A 6732-nucleotide genomic window follows, 5' to 3' on the forward strand; every position below is an offset into this window, starting at 1 on the left:
ACATTAGGTTAATTATAAGACACCAAATCAATCACTCAAATCTCATTTATTTTCACACAAACTTGTGATTTGAATTCACTTAATCTGGCAATATGGATGTAACAACAAGTTAAGCACATTCAATTAAGTATGTGTGATCATTTGAACCACTTAAATCGCATTTGTATTGATGCGAACTTGTGATTTCAATCCTTTAGATCGTGCACTATAGTTGTAACAATAAATTCAACTCATCGGACTAACTACACGTGTTTGTATCCACATGAACTTGTGATTTCAATCATTTAAATCATTCATTATATATGTATTCCAAACAAACTTCTGCTATCAAAGCCAATAGGTCATTCTATACGTAAGTAAGAAATGGTCACGCACATTCAATTAAATACAAGTGATCAATTATATGTAATAACAAGTGAAAATGAATCACTTAATCTCTCAATTAAATATAAGTGATCAAATATATGTAATAACAAGTGAAACACATTAGGTTGCTTACAAGACACCAAATGAATCACTCCAATATCATTCATTTTCATACAAACCTATGATTTTAATCTACTAAATCATTTAATATAGACGTAACAACAAGTTAAGCACATTCAATTACGTATGTGTGATAAAATGAAGCACTTAAATCCCACTCGTATTGATACGAACTTGTGATTTCAATTCCTTACATCGATCACCATAGATGTAAGAACTAGTTCAACTTATTGAACTAACTACAAGGGATCAAACTAATGCATAGGTCTCTCCTTTATATCCATACAAACTTGTAAGTTTTAATCATTTAAATCATTGATCAAAGATGTAATAACAAGTGAAACACAATAGGTTAACTACAAGACACCAAATGAATCACTCGAATCTCATTCATTTTCGCACAAACTTGTGATTTCAATCTACTAAATCATTTATTATAGACGTAACAACAAGTTAAACACATTCAACTAAGTATGCATGATTATATGAATCACTTAAATCTCACTTGTATTCATACGAACATGTGATTTCAATCCTTTAGAACGATCCCTATAGATGTAACAACAAATTCAACTCATCGGACTAACTACACGTGTACAAATATAGTGACTTCAACCATTTGTATCCATATAAACTTGTGATTTCAACCATTTAAATCATTCATTATAGATGTAATAACAAGTGAAATACATTAGATTGACTATAAGGGACCAATATAGTGACTTGACTCTCATTCATTTCCAAACGGACTTCTTTTTTCAAGCCACTAAGTCATTCTATACGTATGTAACAAATGGTTACGCACATTCAATTAAATATAAGTTATCAAATGTATGTAAGAACAAGTAAAAATGAATCACATAATCTCTCGATTAAACATAAGTGATCAAATGTATGTAATAACAAGTGAAACACATTAAGTTACCTGTAAGACACCAAATGAATCACTCGAATCCCATTCATTTTCATATAAACCTATGATTTGAATTTACTAAATCATTTAATATAAATGTAACAACAAGTTAAGTACATTCAATTAAATATGCGTGATCAATTGAATCACTTAAATCCCACTCGTATTGATGTGAACTTGTGCATCGATCACTATAGATGTAACAACATGTTCAACTTATCGTACAAACTAGAAAGGATCAAACAAATGCATAGGTCTTCAACTTATATCCATATAAACTTGTGAGTTTTAATTATTTAAATCATTGATCGTGGATGTAATAACATGTGAAACACGTTAGGTTAATTATAAGACACCAAATGAATCACTCGAATCACATTCATTTTCATACAAACTTGTGATTTCAGTTCACTTAATCAAGCAACATGGATGTAACAATAAGTTAAGCACATTCAATTAAGTATGTGTGATCATTTGAATCACTTAAAATCGCACTTGTATTGATACGAACTTGTATTTTCAATCCTTTAGATCGTGCACTATAATCGTACCAATACGAGTCAGATTTAAGTGATTCATATGATCACGCATACTTTATTGAATGTACTTGACTTATTGTTATATCCATGTTAAATGATTTTGTAGATTGAAATCACAGGCTTGCATGAAAATGAATGAGATTTGTGTGATTCATTTGGTGCCCTATTGTTAACCTAATTCACTTGTTAAGCACATTCAATTAAATTACAAGTGAAACACATTAGGTTAACTATATGACACCAAATGAATCACTTGTTAAGGACATCCGTATTAAGAATCATTATAAATGTAACAACTAGTGAAACACATTAGGTAAACCATAAGACGCCAAACGAATCACTCGAATCTCATTCATTTTCATACAAACTTGTGATTTCGATCTACTAAATCATTTAATATAGACGTAACAACAAGTTAAGTACATTCAATTAAGTATGCGTGATCAAATAAATCACTTAAATCTCACTCGTATTTTGACGAGAGTTTTAGTGTGTGTATGGATACAAATGAATGAGATGTAACAACATGTTCAACTTATTGAACAAACTACAAGGGATCAAACTTAATTAATCCAGAGGTCTCCTTTACATCCATATAAACTTGTGAGTTTTTATCGTTTAAATCGTTGATCATAGATGTCATAACGAGTGAAACACATTAGGTTAATTATAAGACACCAAATGGATCACTCAAATCTCATTTATTTGCACACAAACTTGTGATTTGAATTCACTTAATCTAGCAATATGGATGTAACAACAAGTTTAGAATATTCAATTAAGTATGTGTGATCATTTGAATCACTTAAATCGCATTTGTATTGATAAGAACTTGTGATTTCAATCTTTTAGATCGTGCACTATAGTTGTAACAATAAATTCAACTCATCGGACTAACTACTCGTATTGATGTGAACTTGTGCATCGATCAATATAGATATAACAACATGTTCAACTTATCGTACAAACTAGAAAGGATCAAACAAATGCATAGGTCTCCAATTTATATCCATATAAACTTGTGAGTTTTAATTATTTAAATCATTGATCATGGATGTAATAACATGTGAAACACGTTAGGTTAACTATAAGACACGAAATGAATCACTCGAATCACATTTATTTTCATACAAACTTGTGATTTCAGCTCACTTAATCAAGCAACATGGATGTAACAATAAGTTAAGCACATTCAATTAAGTATGTGTGATCATTTGAATCACTTAAAATCGCACTTGTATTGATACGAACTTTTATTTTCAATCCTTTAGATCGTGCACTATAGTCGTACCAATACGAGTCAGATTTAAGTGATTCATATGACCACGCATACTTTGTTGAATGTACTTGACTTATTGTTATATCCATGTTAAATGATTTTGTAGATTGAAATCACTGGCTTGCATGAAAATGAATGAGATTTGAGTGATTCATTTGGTGCCCTATTGTTAACCTAATTCACTTGTTAAGCACATTCAATTAAATTACAAGTGAAACACATTAGGTTAACTATATGACACCAAATGAATCACTTGTTAAGGACATCCGTATTAAGAATCATTATAAATGTAACAACTAGTGAAACACATTAGGTAAACCATAAGACACTAAATGAATCACTCGAATCTCATTCATTTTCATACAAACTTATGATTTCGATCTAACAAATCATTTAATATGGATGTAACAACAAGTTAAACACATTCAATTAAGCATGCATGATCATATGAATCATTTAAATCTCACTTGTATTGGTACGAACGCGTGATTTCAATTCTTTAGATCGTTCACTATAGATGTAACAACAAATTTAACTCATCGGACCAATTACACGCATTCAAAGTAATGCATAGATCCCATTTGTATCCATATGAACTTGCGATTTCAATCATTTAAATCATTCATTATATATGTAATAACAAGTGAAATACACTACATTAACTGTAAGAGACCAACTGAATGACCTGACTCTCATTCATTTCCAAACGAACTTCTTATCTCAAGCCACTAAGTCATTCTATACCTATGTAACAAATGGCTACGCACACTCAATTAAACATATTGATCAAATATATGTAATAACAAGTGAAAATAAATCATTTAATCTCTCAATTAAATATATGTGATCAAATATATGAAATAACAAGTGAAACATATTAGGTTACCTACAAGACACCAAATGAATCACACAAATCTCATTCATTTCCTTACAAACCTATGATTTCAATATACTAAATCATTTAATATAGACGTAACAACAAGTTAAGCACATTCATGCGTGATCAAATGAATCACTTAAATCTCAATCGTATTGAGACGAGTTATTTAGTGTGCGTATGGATACAAATGAATGAGATGTAACAACATGTTCAACTTATTGAACAAACTACAAGGGATCAAACTAAACTAATCCATAGGTCTCCTTTGCATCCATATAAACTTGTGAGTTTTTATCGTTTAAATTGTTGATCACAGATGTCATAACGAGTGAAACACATTAGGTTAATTATAAGACAACAAATGGATCACTCAAATTTCATTTATTTTCAAGCAATATCGATGTAACTACAAGTTAAGCACATTCAATTAAGTATGTGTGATCATTTGAATCACCTAAATCGCACTTGTATTGGTACGAACTTGTGATTTCAATCCTTTAGATCGTGCACTATAGTTGTAACAATAAATTCAACTCATCGGACTAACTACACGCATTTATATCCACATGAACTTGTGATTTCAATCATTTAAATCATTCATTATATATGTATTCCTAACGAACTTCTGCTATCAAAGCCACTAGGTCATTCTATATGTAAGTATGAAATGGTCACGCACATTCAGTTAAATACAAGTGATCAATTATATGTAATCACAAGTGAAAATGAATCACTTAATCTCTAAATTAAATATAAGTGATCAAATATATGTAATAACAAGTGAAACACATTAGGTTACTTACAAGACACCAAATGAATCACTCCAATATCATTCATTTTCATACAAACCTATGATTTTAATCTACTAAATCATTTAATATAAACGTAACTACAAGTTAAGCACATTCAATTATGTATGTGTGATCAAATGAATCACTTAAATCCCACTCGTATTGATACGAACTTGTGATTTCAATTCCTTACATCGATCACCATAGATATAAGAACTAGTTCAACTTATTGAACTGACTACAAGGGATTAAACTAATGCATAGGTCTCCTTTATATCCATACAAACTTGTAAGTTTTAATCATTTAAATCATTGATAAAAGATGTAATAACAAGTGAAACACAATAGGTTAACTACAAGTCACCAAATGAATCACTCGAACCTCTTTCCTTTTTGTACAAACTTGTGATTTCAATCTACTAAATCATTTATTATAGACGTAACAACAAGTTAAACACATTCAATTAAGTATGCATGATTATATGAATCACTTAAATCTCACTTGTATTGGTACGAACATGTGATTTCAATCCTTTAGAATGTTCCCTATAGATGTAACAACAAATTCAACTCATCAGACTAACTACACGTGTACAAATATAGTGACTTCAACCATTTGTATCCATATAAACTTGTGATTTCAACCATTTAAATCATTCATTATGGATGTAATAACAAGTGAAATACATTAGATTAACTATAAGGGACCAATATAGTGACTTGACTCTCATTCATTTCCAAACGGACTTCTTTTTTCAAGCCACTAAGTCATTCTATACGTATGTAACAAATGGTTACGCACATTCAATTAAATGTAAGTTATCAAATGTATGTAAGAACAAGTAAAAATGAATCACATAATCTCTCGAATAAACATAAGTGATCAAATGTATGTAATAACAAGTGAAACACATTAAGTTACCTGTAAGATACCAAATGAATCACTCGAATCCCATTCATTTTCATATAAACCTATGATTTGAATTTACTAAATCATTTAATATAAACGTAACAACAAGTTAAGTACATTCAATTAAATATGCGTGATCACTTGAATCACTTAAATCCCACTCGTATTGATGTGAACTTGTGCATCGATCACTATAGATGTAACAACATGTTCAACTTATCGTACAAACTAGAAAGGATCAAACTAATGCATAAGTCTCCTTTATATCCATATAAACTTGTGAGTTTTAATTATTTAAATCATTCATAATGGATGTAATAACATGTGAAACACGTTAGATTAACTATTGTCGCCTACCCTGTTTCCCCTTTCTTCTATCGCCTGCAACGCCCGACGCAAGGGAGCCACCGGTGTTGTTGGGTGGTCGCCGGCGGGCGCCGCCTGGACGGCCAGAAGCCACCCGTCGCCCATCCGACGACCGACGCCCGCTGATCCGGCCGTCCCCTTCCTTATGCGTCGTCTCCTTTATGGCTGCAACGGAAGCCCGACGGCTTCTGTCGCACGCCCTTTACAATTTTTTTTTTTTTTTTGAAAAACTTGCAGGCGAACAACCAAATGAGGAACATCGGAACGGGAAACGACGCACATAATCATCCAAAAATTCAACGATTTAACGAAGAACCTGGCTCTGATACCAAATGTTGGGATTTCTCCCCATAACGCATATACAAAACCAAACGTATATACCCTAAACAGGATCATGCTCATGCTAAATCATTGAAATAAACGAAACCTTAAACTGAAGCGGAAGCGTACCTGAATCCATCTGATCTGGTGCACGGGAAGATCGCAGCAGGGTCTTCCAGGGTACGTGCGGTGCGCGTGAGGTCTCTCTCAGATGGGGAAGAGAAAACCCTAGAAACCAAAAGCAACT

This window comes from Nymphaea colorata, chromosome 13, assembly GCF_008831285.2.
Source record: "Nymphaea colorata isolate Beijing-Zhang1983 chromosome 13, ASM883128v2, whole genome shotgun sequence".
Taxonomy (NCBI): Eukaryota; Viridiplantae; Streptophyta; class Magnoliopsida; order Nymphaeales; family Nymphaeaceae; genus Nymphaea; species Nymphaea colorata.